At 54.1% G+C, this 13,103-nt stretch overlaps 1 protein-coding gene and 1 pseudogene across 12 annotated transcripts in view; one reads left to right on the top strand and one right to left on the bottom strand.

Annotated features, from left to right (window-relative positions):
• Positions 1-1,737: 1,737 nt before the first annotated feature.
• LOC128928753 (uncharacterized protein C15orf39-like) lies at positions 1,738-6,331 on the bottom strand (annotated as a pseudogene). The gene is made up of 3 exons (XR_013520823.1): positions 6,038-6,331; positions 4,998-5,666; positions 1,738-3,155 (listed from the first exon to the last, which is right to left on the bottom strand). The product of XR_013520823.1 is annotated as an uncharacterized protein C15orf39-like (transcript).
• Positions 6,332-6,373: 42 nt separating this feature from the next.
• The window catches only part of LOC128928137 (NBPF family member NBPF11-like), a 31,644-nt gene continuing 24,914 nt past the window's right edge, over positions 6,374-13,103 (top strand). For 4 of the 11 annotated variants that reach the window (XM_078333678.1, XM_078333671.1, XM_078333667.1 and 1 more), the window contains exons 1-2: positions 6,374-7,344; positions 11,920-12,180. The gene's annotated coding sequence lies outside the window, so the exon portion shown is untranslated. The remainder of the gene's footprint in view (positions 7,345-11,919; positions 12,181-13,103) is intronic. The other 7 variants (XM_078333666.1, XM_078333675.1, XM_078333670.1 and 4 more) reach the window with 2 other exon arrangements.

Here is a 13,103-nt window from a genome sequence, read left to right on the forward strand (position 1 = left end):
TCAACCCCAGGAGTCCCTCTCCTGGTCCTCAGCCCATGCAATACCCTTTGCCCTGGAGACTTCTTGAGGCTGCCATCTGGGACTCTCAGGAGTCTCTGTGGGAGAGGTGAGGGCTCCATTGAGCTCACAGAGAACTCTAAGGGGTGTGGGAGTGACCTTATGTCCCGTCAGTAGGAGGTGGACAGCCCAGGACACACTCCCTCAAGGGAGGTTGCTCCTCCATTCAAGACAGTGGCCATGGCCGGGCGCAGTGGCTCAAGCCTGTAATCCCAGCACTTTGGGAGGCTGAGGCGGGCAGATCACGAGGTCAAGAGATCGAGACCATCCTGGTCAACATGGTGAAACCCCGTCTCTACTAAAAATACAAAAATTAGCTGGGCACGGTGGCGCCTGCCTGTAATACCAGCTACTCAGGAGGCTGAGGCAGAATTGTCTGAACCCAGGAGGCAGAGGTTGCGGTGAGCCGAGATCGCGCCATTGCACTCCAGCCTGGGTAACAAGAGCGAAACTCCGTCGCAAAAATAAAAGACAGTGGCCAAAATATAGGTGATGTGTGTCAGGCAAGCAGCAGGGCCACAGGTGTGCAGCAAGAGAGGGAGGGAGGAGGGAGGAGAAGGCGGAGGGAAGAGGAAGGATCTAAGGAAAAAGAAAGCGCCTACTCCAGTCATGCGCTGGCCATGAGACAGACTGACAGAGCTGATGAGGCACCCATGTCTGCCCAGGGCCTGGGGGAGCCCCGGATTCAGAAACTCCACCTCCACTGCAATTCTTCCATCCCTGTAGGGGTAGCCTCACATGATCCCTCGTGGCTCACCCCGCCATTCCTCAGGTTGTGGGACTGAGTTTACGGGTTGCTTGATTTCTAGCCAGGCTTCTCAGCCCCGCCTGGGGATTTCCCTGCAACAAACTCATCAAGACTCTGCATGCACGGTTCTAACCACCCAGACCCCACTTTGCACGACTTCCTAATTGTCTTCAAGGTCCCGTTTAGAAACCTCTTCTGGGTCCCAAGGACCCTCCCCCAGGTTGACACTGCAGTGGCCAATGTGTTGTGCTTACCTGTCCCCTCCACAGCCCAGGACTCTTCCTAGACCAGTATGAACAGTATAAGGGGACAATGGCAGCTGCCACTCCAAATCCCAGCCTAGTGTCAGGCCAGGCTGCTGCAGGAGGGATGGCGCAGCTGGGCCCCACCACCAGGATGCCACACAAGTCTAACAATGACCCAATGGACTGGCCCCAGGCCCAGGTGGAGGGGGAAGACCGGCCCAGGAAGCTACCTTAGCTGCCCTGAGAACAAGCCTTTGAGGAAATTGAGCCCAGCTGGGGTAGGGTCTCTTTGAGGGTGGGCCCAGGAACCCACCCACCACTCACCCAAGCTGATGACAGTGGGCCGCATGGTCACCAGCAATGGGGAGGTTGGGAGTTCCACACAGACGGTGAAGGGCATGCTTAGCCCTGGGAGAGGGGCATGTGCTGGGGTCTAGTGACCAGCATTTCTCAACAGGCAGTAAGCCACCGACCCACCACCACCAGGACCCATGGGGTCCCAGGAGGGAGAGCTTTCCTGGAGCAAGTATGCACGGGAGAGGGGCCCACAGAGCCAGAGCTGGCCACTTGCTGGAGCAGGTGCTCAGCACCTTCTGGACTGGGAGCAGGGAGAGCAGCCTGAGAGCAAGGGGTAGGTACACAGTGATGAACATGAAAGTCACCACCCCACACACAGCCAGGCCCCACTTCCAAACACAAGCCAGGTGCTTTAATGGCTGCCTCGAAGGCCCAGAGGCTCATCAACATCCCTTAAATAAGATCCAGAGCTTGCCAGCCTCTGGCTCAACTCAGCCCTCCGAAGGCAGGTGGCTGCCAGTGGGCCTGGCTGATGGGTTCTGGCTTGGGGAGCAGCAGGGTCCTCAGTCCAGACGATCAGAGGCCTTCTGAGCCTGAGCTGCCACTCAGCCTGCCTGCACCAGTCCCTGAATCCCAGCAGCTGCTTCGCTCCTAGAAAACGCAAGTTTCCTGGGAGAATGCCTGGGGTGGGGGAGGCAGTTCAGGGAAGCACTGACATCGATTCAGGACAGGCCTGGGGCCTCCTGGGGTGGCAGTGGCAGCCCCAGAACAAGGACACCAGCTCCAGGCTGCATCCCTGCACCATCACTGGGGATTGGGAGTGGGCAGTGCAGGCTCCCTCAGGGAGCTCCAGGCTGGAGGGCTGGGGCCAACCCAACCCCAGGTGCTGGGGGTGAGTCCTAAAGGTGTGAGTCACATCCACTCCATAAGGCACCACTCTTCGACAGCCACGTCCTAGAACACACGAAGACTTTCTATAGGAAGGTTCTCTGGCTCCGATTCTCCGCCATCCCAGGGAGGAAGCAGAGACCAACCCGTGACGGAGTACGTGTCAGGCAGTATCCCCACGACAACCCTGTGAGAAAGGTGGCGTTCTCCCATTTTCCACGTGGGGAATGAGGGCTCAATAGAGCCCTCTGCTGTGTGACGTGTCTTGCCCAGGTCACGCAGCAAGAACACGAGCCGGGTTTCAAGCCCAGGCCTGTCTGGAGCCCATGTGTGTGTTCTCTAGGGAGAAACAGGAAGGACTCCTTCCAATAAAGACCCTCACATGAAAAGCTCAGGGGCTCTCAGCCCACCCTGGGTGGGCCCCAGGGTCAGAACTGGACCCCATCCAGGAGAGCAGCCATGGCCGCAGCATCCACTCCTGGCCCAGGCAGCTGGGCAGGCAGAAGGAAGGCTGGAGAGTGACCGCCGTACACACGGCACCGGCAACCAGCGCTACAGGTGAGGGTTCTGGCTGTCCAGCAGCTGTAGGTGGGGCGAAGGCCGGTCTGGTCTTGAGGCCTTGTGGCCCCAGGTAGGCAGGGCCAGCCCATTGAGCCAGGTGGTCTCCAGCAGACTGCGGAAGCGGGCCTTCAGCGTGCGGCCAGGTGGGCTGGTGCTGGCAGGAGGGGTAGCGGAGGCACCACAGGACTCTTTCGCAGCAGCTTCCTCTGCTTTCTCTGGGCCAGGGCTTGGTGGCTTCCTCCCTGGCTTCCTGACCTTGGGGGCCGGTGACTTCCGAGCCAGGGCAAGTTTCTCTGGCTCATATCTGGCCACAGTGGGCTCTGAGGGGGACACAGCTCCAGCCTCAGTGTCAAAGTCACCTGCAAAATGAACACATAGTCAAGTTGCAGACCCCGTACCCTCAGGTCCCACCTCCTGGCCTCCAGAGCCCCCCCATACAGTGCTTCTGCTCTGCCCCACATCAGGCTGGCATCACACCTCTTCCCCACATGTGCCTACTGGCCAGACCGTCCAAGCCAAAAAGATGGGCTTCTCCGCAGGTGACCCCAGAGCTCTATCTGATGCAGGCACTGCTCAGGAGAGGCTGTTTGGGTACAAAGATGAGAGGAAAGGGGCTCCGCAGGTCAGGAACCATTGGCGTGGCCCAGTACCCACTGTCCAGATGGGAAAACTGAGGCATGGGAACAGAGGGCCCCACCATACATAAGACCGCCATCATCTTTATGCCAGCCCCAGAGCCAGAACCCAAGCCCCAGCCCAGGCCCAGGCACGGACTGCCCTAAAAGCCACGCTGGGGAGCGCAGGAACCCAGAAGAAAGGCAGGCCGGAATCACTGTCTAGGGGCACACACAGAAAGGAGCCCCCAAGGATGGGGGGAAGGAGTGAGAACAGGGGCAACACTATTCAGCCAGAGGCAGGAAGCCTGGTCCCAGTCACTTCCTTCCCAGGCCCCCGTCTCTTGCAAGCTCCACTCGGAGCAGGCGGGGACTGTGTGGAACCCAGACTCCACTGCCCACCAGGCAGCCCAGAAGACAAGGACCTGACCCTCTTTGGACCCCAGACAGCCCAACTGTATGGGGAAGAGGACTGAGCTGGGCAGCCCAGCCCTGAGTGATGCCTGACCCTCACACTCAGTGTAACAGAACGCCTGAGCCTGGATTTCTTTGGCATCCCAGTAAGGCATCTGCTCCAATTCTGTAAATGTTCAGGGTTCAGGGATGCTAGTCAGCCAGGCTGCTGATCAGCATCTACATCTCACTGCCTCAGGCCCTTCTCCATCCTGACCAGGTAAGGGCCAGAGCAAGGCTGCTGCTATGGGGATGGAACTAGGAGGAACAGTTTCTACAGGAAGAGGTGGATGGGAGAGGGTGGCGGTGGAGGCCACAGGGAGAGTAGAACTAGAGGGGGCCTCAGGCCGTGATGCCAGGTGTACTGACGCAGGAGGGACAATGGCGGAATCCCGTCGGTCCCATCATCAGATCCCTAGCTGAAGAAGTGTGATCATACATGCCACGGGACACTTCGCAGTTGTGTGATCCTCCAGGACATTAAAAAAACAAACTGGAGAATAGTAGATACAAGATGACGAGTAGAGGAAAAACAGACCACAAAACGACGCAGCCTATGGGCACTTTTGTGCCGTCAGGGCTGAGGACTGCAGAACCGCTCGGTCAGAAAGGCACCTGTGACCCTCAGGAGATCTCCCGCATGAGGAGCTTTGTGAACAGGGGTGCCCTTCAATGACGTGGAAAAGAATGAGGGTAGCGACTGAGGAAGGCTCAGGAGTATGATTTGGTTTAATTTCAGTGTGGGAAGAGACCCGGTGCAGAAGACCAGCAAGCAGTGGGTTATTTGGGGCGAAAGCTCAGAAATCGGGAGGCCGGGCTAGACTCAGGGAAATGATCTCAGCTAGAAAACAGGGTCTAACCAGAGCACCGGGAACACCACACCCAAGACGGAGACGGCACAGGCAGAGGAGGGACGGACCCAGGAAGGTGCAGCACCAGGGGAGGCCGAGTTTCCATGGGGACAGAGCAGCTGGCACTTTCAGAGGACTAGAAAGGAGGCTGTGAAGGTGCTCACTAACAGTCTGGAGGGTCAATGAGCGGGGGTACCTAGAGCCCACCCGAGAGCCCCCTGCCCAGGCAGGAGTCCCTGGAATCACTCAGCCCCAGCTGTGAGCACTCACACAGCACACACACCTGTCACTTGCTCACACCGCTCCGGTGGCTGCTGGGGCGGCCCCATGCTCACCCAGCTGGCGGCGTACACAGTCACGCCACTGCAGGCCAAGAAGGTCAGGGTAAATGTCGGGCAGTTGGCGCAGCGCCAGCAGCTTCAGCATGCGTGAGGTACAGCCCGGTAGGGCGAGCTCCCGAAGTGCCGGCTCCTCCGACAGCATGGTGGGCCGCAGCTCCACACGATGCTCCTGCAGCACATGGTCCACAGAAGCAGGTGACAGCCGAGGGAAGAGCCGCTCCTTCACCAGGTGGATGGGCACGAAGATGGCGCCAGCTCGCACCACGTAGGGGAAGGGGCACCGGTGGGTGCGATCGAAACACTGCAGCTGGAACAGCAGCTTAGCCAGCAGCCCCTGCACACCCTGGCAGTCCTGCCACGCAGCCTGGCCCCAGGGCCCAGCCGTCTCTAGCCACTCTCGAAGCTTCTCTGGAGGAGAGTGGGTCACTGAGCCTGAAATAGCATCACACAGCGATGTGTGTAGTCCTGTAAAATGCTGCTCCGGGGAGTCCTCTGCTGCGGAAGTAGATGCCGGAGCAGGGCCTGGAGCAGAGGCAGGGGCAGGGGCAGGGGCAGAGGAGGCCACAGCTGCAGCTGCAGGGCTGGGCAGTGCCAGAAGTCTGTCTCTTCCTCTATAAAACAGGGATAATAGTATGTGCCTCATGGACACTGGCAATGCTTCCGTAAAAGTAAGAGACAGACAGAGAGAAGGAGAGAGAAATGTGTATTTACGTATGACCAAGAATTGGAAATAAGAAGTATGTGAACAGAAACCAATATTCACTGGCTCGCCTCACAAAGTTCCTATTACAAAAGAAAGGAGAAATGCTAAAGTCTCTCACTTTCTAAACTACAACCATGGAAATAATGGCTGCTATGGTTTTTGTCCTCCTATACAAAGCAGAATCCCCGGTTTTCAGAAAATGATGGAACGGGGTCCTGCTTCAGGCTTAGAATACAAGCGGGAGAGGAACAGGAAGTCAGAGATAGGTTTTGCTCTTACCTGCACAGTAGCTTCATTGGCGGTGTCCCAGGCGCTGACCGCGTCAGCGGCAGTCGGAGGCGTCTATGGTGCGTGGCCGGAGTCCCAGGCGCGGATGGCATTGGCGGCGCGGTCGGCGCGGTGCAGTAAGCTGATCGGAGGCATCCACGGCGCCGTCAGCGGTTCGGCGGCTTTCCAGCCGCTCACAGGGTCAGCGCCGTAATCGGCACGGTCCGCGCTTCGGCTGCGTTAGCAGCGATGGAGGTGCGGTCCGCGCCGGCGGCGTCCAGGGGTGTCTATGGCGTCAGCGTGGTCGGCGCGTCAGTGATGTCACGGCGTGACGCCGGCGTCTACGGTGCGTCGGAGGCGTCCCAGGCGCCGATGGCATCAGCGGCGCGGTCGGTGCGTCGGGAATGTCAGCGGTGCAGTAAGCTGGTCGGGTGCATCCACGGCACAGTTAGCGGTTTGGCGGCTTCCCAGCCGCTCACAAGTTCAGTGCCGTCGGTGGCGCGGTCCGCGCTTCGACTGCGTCAGCGGCGTTGGAGGTGCGATCCGCGCAGGTGGCGTGGGGGGGTGTTTTATGGCGTCAGCGTGGTCCGCGCGTCAGTGACGTCAGCGGCGCGATCCCGGCGTCTACGGTGCGTCGGAGGCGCGTTCGGCGCGTGCAGAATGTAGGCGATGCAGTAAGCTGGTCAGGTGCATCCATGGCGCGGTTAGCGGTTCGGCGGCTTCCCAGCCGCGCAAAAGGTCAGTGGCATCGGCGCCGCGGTCATCGGTTTGGCGGTGGGGTCCCCGGCGCTGACGGCGTCCGCGAGGTCTGCGGCGCGATGGTGGCGTCCCAGGAACGGTCACTACGTCGGGGATGTACGCGCCGCGGTCTGCGTAGTGGGCGTCTCTGGCATGTTGGGGATGTTCGCGGCGCGGTCGGTCTCTGCCACGCGAAGGCGACATCCGAGGCGCTGCGGCGGCGTCGCAGGCGCGGGTGGAATCAGCGGTGCAGTCGGCACGTCGGGAGTGTAGGTCGCGCGGTAGGCCCGTCGGAGGCGGCCGCGAGTGGTCAGCGGATCGGCGGAGTCCCAGGCGCCACAGCGTCAGTGGCGTCGGCGGCGCGGTCCCGGTCAGCAGCGTCCAGAGGGTCTGCGGCGACCGCGCGTCGGGGGCGCCCAGAGAGTCTGTGGGGAGACAGCGGCGTCCGAGGCTCGGTCGGTGCGTCGGCAGTGACTGGGCATCAGCGTCGCGGTAGGCGCGGGCGGCTCGGTGGCGCGGGCCGGTGCGTCGGCGGCGCGCTAAGTGAAGCTTTACCGTGAAGTCCAGGCAGCGTTTCCGAGGTGAGTGTCGCCGCGGGGCTGCGGTCGGGATCTGCACTGAAAGTTGAAGGTTTCGTAGGAAGTCGAGGTTTAGGGGGAGAGGCGCACAGCTGGGTCGATGTGCGTGCCGGCGGCCTCCACAACTTTTGCTGTGCCAGAGGGGCGGGCGCGCCTGGCCCCCCGAGCGCTTAAGTTGCCTGCATTGGATTCCTAGCCTGCCACTGCCGGCCGCAGCCCTGCTCTGGTGTGCTCTGGGGAAGAAACTCGTGGGCGAGTCTTCCTGTGGCATCCCAGGAGGTGGAGGGATGGAGCAGCTTCGGTGGCACATCCTCCTCGATCTGGTGGAGGACATTGACCCTTTGCCCCACCTTGGAGGCCAGGAATTGGTTCCCTCTGGGGACCTGAGGGGCGGGAGATCTCAAGCCCCAAATTTGCAAAGTTGGGGTCTTTATTGGCCTCCGGGATTCCGCACCTGGCGCTGTCTCCAGCTTGGTGGGGGGCAAGCCAGGTGTGCCAGATCCAGGAAGCACTAGGGGAGCGTTTGTAGCCGTCGCTGAATCGCCTCAGGACTAGCGGGGCAAGCCTCAGATGACCCGCAGCATTTCCAGTAGGTTAGATTGTGGTGCTGCTGTTTGCGCTCCAAAGAGTTGCTGTGGTTTCCCTGTGTCTGTCTGCCTTGGGAGCTTCTCAGATCATCTGGGTTGGCATCCTCTCACAGAAGAGTTAAGCAAGACTTTTGGAATGCTTTCCTCCATTTCCTTCTGTGTTTTGCTGGTAAAGCTGCTTTCAAAAGGAAGTCTTTTCTTGCAGTGCTATCTTTTCTTTGACTCCCAGTGCTTGACAAAGTTAAAGAAAAGTAATCTGCTGGTAGTTTTTCATCTTTGTTCTGAGCTGATACGCGTTAGTAGCTTTCTTTTGTTTTTAAATTTTATTGGTAAAATTTCAGCTGTGAACCAGAAGCTCGTTTTTTCTCTTCTAAAACGGTAGCTTTAAGATTTCTGAGACCTTTGTGTCAAAGAAGTCTTGGGAAAGTTACTGAAGTCTACAGAGGAAGCTCACAATTTTAAATGTGCAGGTGGTCCCGGGACAGCAGATCACACCTGTAATCCCAGCACTTCCGGAGACCAAGGTGAGCAGATCAGTTGAGCCCAGGAGTTCCAGACCAGCCTGGGCAACCTAGCAAACCCCGTCTCTACTGAAAAGACAAAAATCAGCTGTGTGTGGTGGTGTGTGCCTGTAGTCCTAGCTACCCGGCAGGCTGAGATGGGAGGATCACCAGAGCCTGGGAGGTTGAGATTACAGTGAGCCGTGATTATGCCAGTGCACTCAGGCCTGGATGGCAGAGTGAGAGCCTGTCTCAAGAAAAGAAAAGAAATGCAGGTAATGAATTTACACTAAGTAAATTTCACCACATATCAAGAAATAGAACATTACTAGATGGGTGTATAAATGTAGGAGTGGCATTGTTGGTTTTAGAGGTATGTGAATGACAAAACTTTAGTATCAGTTATTGTTGATCATTTTCACAAAGTGGTTGTACTGCTGAGCGGGGAATATTCTGGTTACCCCACATCTTTGCTTATTCTTGTCCATTCAAAATTATTTTGCCATTCTAGTAGAGGTGCAGTAATATATCAGTGTAGTTTCATTTTGCATTTTCCTGGCATTGAGATTGTGTATTTTTATTGCCATTTATATGTCCTCTTTTGTGAAGTGCCTGTTCAATCTTCGTATCCTGTTTTCATTGATATGCTTGTTTTTCTGTTGATTCGTAATACTTTATTCTGGATGTGTCTCCTTTTTAGGATATATATGTATTATATGTATTACATTTCTCTGTTTTTCAAACTGTAGCATGCCTTTTCACTCTTTTAATGGTGTTTTTATGTGAATGGAGATTCTCCAGTTTTCTTTTCTTTTTGAGGCAGGATCTCATTCTGTTGTTCAGGCTGCAGTGCAGTGGCACAATCACAGCTCAGTGAAACCTCCACCTCCCAAGCTAGGCTCAAGAGATTCTCCTGCCTGAGCCCCCAGGTAGCTGGGACCTACAGGGAGCACCATTATGCTCAGCTCTTTTTTGTATTTTTAGTAGACATTGGGTTTTAACACGTTGCATAGGCTGGTCTGGAATTCCCTGGGATCAAGTGATAACACCTGCCTTGGCCTCCCAAAGCGTAGGGATTACAGGCATGAGCCAGTGTACCCAGCCTGAGTTTCTTAATTTTAATGAAATTATACTTGACCAATCTTTTCGTTTACAGTGACTGCGTTTTGTGTCCTGTTAATCAATGCCTAACCTAAGAATATGAAAACTTAATCTCATAGCAATTTTAGTTTAGTTTATGCTTCCCCACCCCCCCACCCCTGTGCCCCAGATAGGCTGTCACTCTATTGCCCTGGCTGGAGCGCAGTGGCATAATCTCAGCTCACTGCAACCTCCACTTCCTGGCTCAGGCAATCTTCCCCACTCAGCCTCCTGAGTACCTGAGACCATAGGCATGTGCCACCATGCCTGGCTAAGTTTGGTTTTTTTGTAGAGATGGGGATTCACCATTTTCCCAGGTTGGTCTCAAACTCTTGGGCTCAAGTAGTCTGCCCGCTTCAGCCTCCCAGAGGGCTAGGATTCGAGCCAACCCACCCACCCATGATTCACTTTTTACTACATGGATGTGACTGACAGCTTGATCCAGAACCATGTATGGAGAAGACCATCTTTGTCCTTCTGCACTGTGTAGCGCTTTTTTTCATCAATTGGATGGCTGTATGGTCATCTGATTGAGGAAATCAGTGTGGGTCTGTTCCTGGACCAACCTGGGCAGCATAGCAAGATCCAGTCTCTACAAAAAATAATAAAGAATAAAGAAATACATGACATTTTTTAAGTGGGTAGAGCAGATGGAGTCATAGGTGGTAATTTATAAATGATTGTCAATTTCTTGGCTACATAGAGGTGTTGGTAAGTGAGATCTGTTGGGAGTTCAGGCAAAATGTATTAAGTGAATTCTTTGGTGTTCAGAATGATTGCTAGATGTTCCTTGTGACTTCAATTAGATGTTATTTGCATATCACAGAGCTACAGGTTTTATTCTCTTTTTATTTGTCTTTAAACATTTTTACAATCTTCCTGTCAAGGCAGTACCTCTTTTATACTTAATTGTTCTTAGGTATGCTTAATCACCAGGAAAATTTTATGGATCATATCTAACTGTTAAGCCACTTAAAGGGCTGATGTGATATAATGTAGACGATAGGATTCTACGTAATAGTTTCACGAGTATATCGATTAAATTGTTTCTTCTTCTTTTTTTTTTTCTCCTTGAGACAGGGTCTGGCTCTGTTGCCGAGGCTGGAGTACAGTGGTGTAGTGGTATGATCGTGGCTCACTGCAGCTTTGACCTCTCAAGCTCAAGCAGCCTCCCACCTCAGCCTTCTTAAGTAGCTGGGACTACAGGCATGCACCACCATGCCTGGCTAATTTTGTATCTTTTGTATGCAGGGTCTTCCTATGGTGCCCAGACTGGTTTGAAACTCCTGGGCTCAAATAATCCTCCCACCTTGTCATCCCAAAGTGTTGGTATTACAGGTGTGAGCTATCACACCTGGCCATTTTAGTTTTAATAATTTTATATTTTTGTAACTTAGAATATTTATTAAGTCAATTTATGAATATGATATTCATTATGGTTGTTTTGTATGCATTTAATCTCATTTTAATATAAGGTCTTGGAAATTAGAGATGTTGTTTCTTATTTGGTACCGTGTTCTCAGTACTTGACCTTGCCTGGTATGATACAGTTATTGAAACAGTTGTTAAATGAATGAATGAACCACATTTATAAATTCTCCAAGTATCACAGCGTTCACCATCTAACGAATAAAAGAGCTTGTCTAGAGTAGAGTCACAGTTAACCTGCCATACAAGGAAATGTCAATGAAAACCTTTGTATGTGTAGCTGCTAAGATTTGGGGGCTTTTGTTACTGCAGCATAAACTAGCGAAGCTCAGTGAGATGGCAGATAGAATACACACACACACACACACACACACACACACACACACATATAAATAGACCGGATGGACCAGTAGATGAGATTCCAAAGATAGTTCATTCAGCATTAACTAACCACACCTACACTCTTAATTTCCTAACAGAATGAATGCAATTCCTGTTCACTAAGATCTGCCTCCAAGAGTACTTTGTGAAAACTTCTCTGGGTATGCAAGTATTTAATCAGGTCCTTTTCTTTTTCCTCCTGCAGGTTGGAGTGCAGTGGTGCCATCATAGCTCACTGTAACATCTAACTCAAGGCTGGAGGAATTCTCCTGCCTCAGTCTCCCAAGTAGCTGAGACTGCATGTGTGCACCACGATGCTTGGCTAATTTTTTTTTTCCAGAGACAGGATCTTACTATGTTGCCCAGGCTGGTCAAGAGTGTTGATTGCATACGACAGAAACCCAGCCAACCCTAGTTCCCGCCACCCTTCAGTCTGCTCCTTTCTTAGTCTTCCGAGTCTCAACAAATGGCAGTTGCATCCTTCATGTTGCCCAAGCCCCAAATCTTAATGTTAACCTTGATTTCTCTCTTTTATGTCATAGCTTATATGAAGGCCAATCATGTTCAGACCCAGGCGGAGGTTCTTGCTGACCCAGGCTCTCACCGGCACATCGTCCTTTACTGGGCGACTGGAGCTTCAATGCTGTGTGCTCTGGGCCTCCATGCTGGGGCACCACCAACTCTGGCTGTCCAGGGCTTCCAGTGGACTCTCCGAGGCACTGATGTAGAATCTTCCCCATTCAGCGCACCAAGAGCAGCCTCACACGGTGTGGGCTGACATGAAGAGCTGTCAGATCCAACAGGTAAAAATCATGAGGCACTGCCAGCTGGATGGGGTCAGAGAGTCCTCTCTCTATTGGGATTCAGATGAGAAGGGAAGATTCCATAGGCCCTAAACATCGCAGCATGACCAGCCTGTGCCACTGACGAGATGTAGTGCATGGTCAGGTGGAAGTTATTTGACTTCAGGAGAGGACAGTTTCTCTTTAGGCCTTTTTCTCAGTCCTTCTCCTCTCTCTTCCCCTCTCACCCCCTAGTCTCCATCCCCATTTGTCTCTCTTTTCACCTGCTTTCTCCTCTTCAGCTTTCATGGTTCTCCCGTCCACCTGCATTTTCCAGGCTAAGGCCCCTGCACTGTCCTGGGTGGGGAGATGTGTCTGGATTTAGGCGGTGCCTCTAGATGTGTCCAGGATGGGGAAACATGGCTCGGCTGCCTGTATAATTGTTTCAGAGTGTGGCCACTTTTGAAGGCCTTTCAATATCCCATTCTAGAATGGTGTGGGACTTAAAATTGATGGGCCACTGTGGAATTCTTGGTTCCTCAGGACCTTGTGGTGGATGCCATCTTTCACTGAGCATTCACAGGGTGGCTGTTGGTGCCAGTCCCTGCTCTGGGCTAGGGGCACCATAATGAGTAAATACCAGGTCGCTATCCCATGGAACCCACCACTGCAGGCATCAAGAGGGGGAGAAAGAAAGCAACGTGGCCTGTTTGTGTCCTTCTCATATGGTCACCTGCCAGGTCCTGGGGGAGTGGGAGCCAGTGCAAGGAGTGAAGCCCAGTGAGAAAGGCAAAGGGACGATGTCAGACCCAGGGGCTAAGACCCCCACCTGCAGCCAGGTAGCTTCTGGAGTGGATGAGGAGCAGCAGGAAAGGTCGTGGCCTGGTGTTGAGGGGTTCACTGTTTCATCTCATTCCTGTGGGTGCCAGAACTTATCCAAAGGG

This window comes from Callithrix jacchus, chromosome 8 (genome assembly GCF_049354715.1).
Source record: "Callithrix jacchus isolate 240 chromosome 8, calJac240_pri, whole genome shotgun sequence".
Taxonomy (NCBI): Eukaryota; Metazoa; Chordata; class Mammalia; order Primates; family Cebidae; genus Callithrix; species Callithrix jacchus.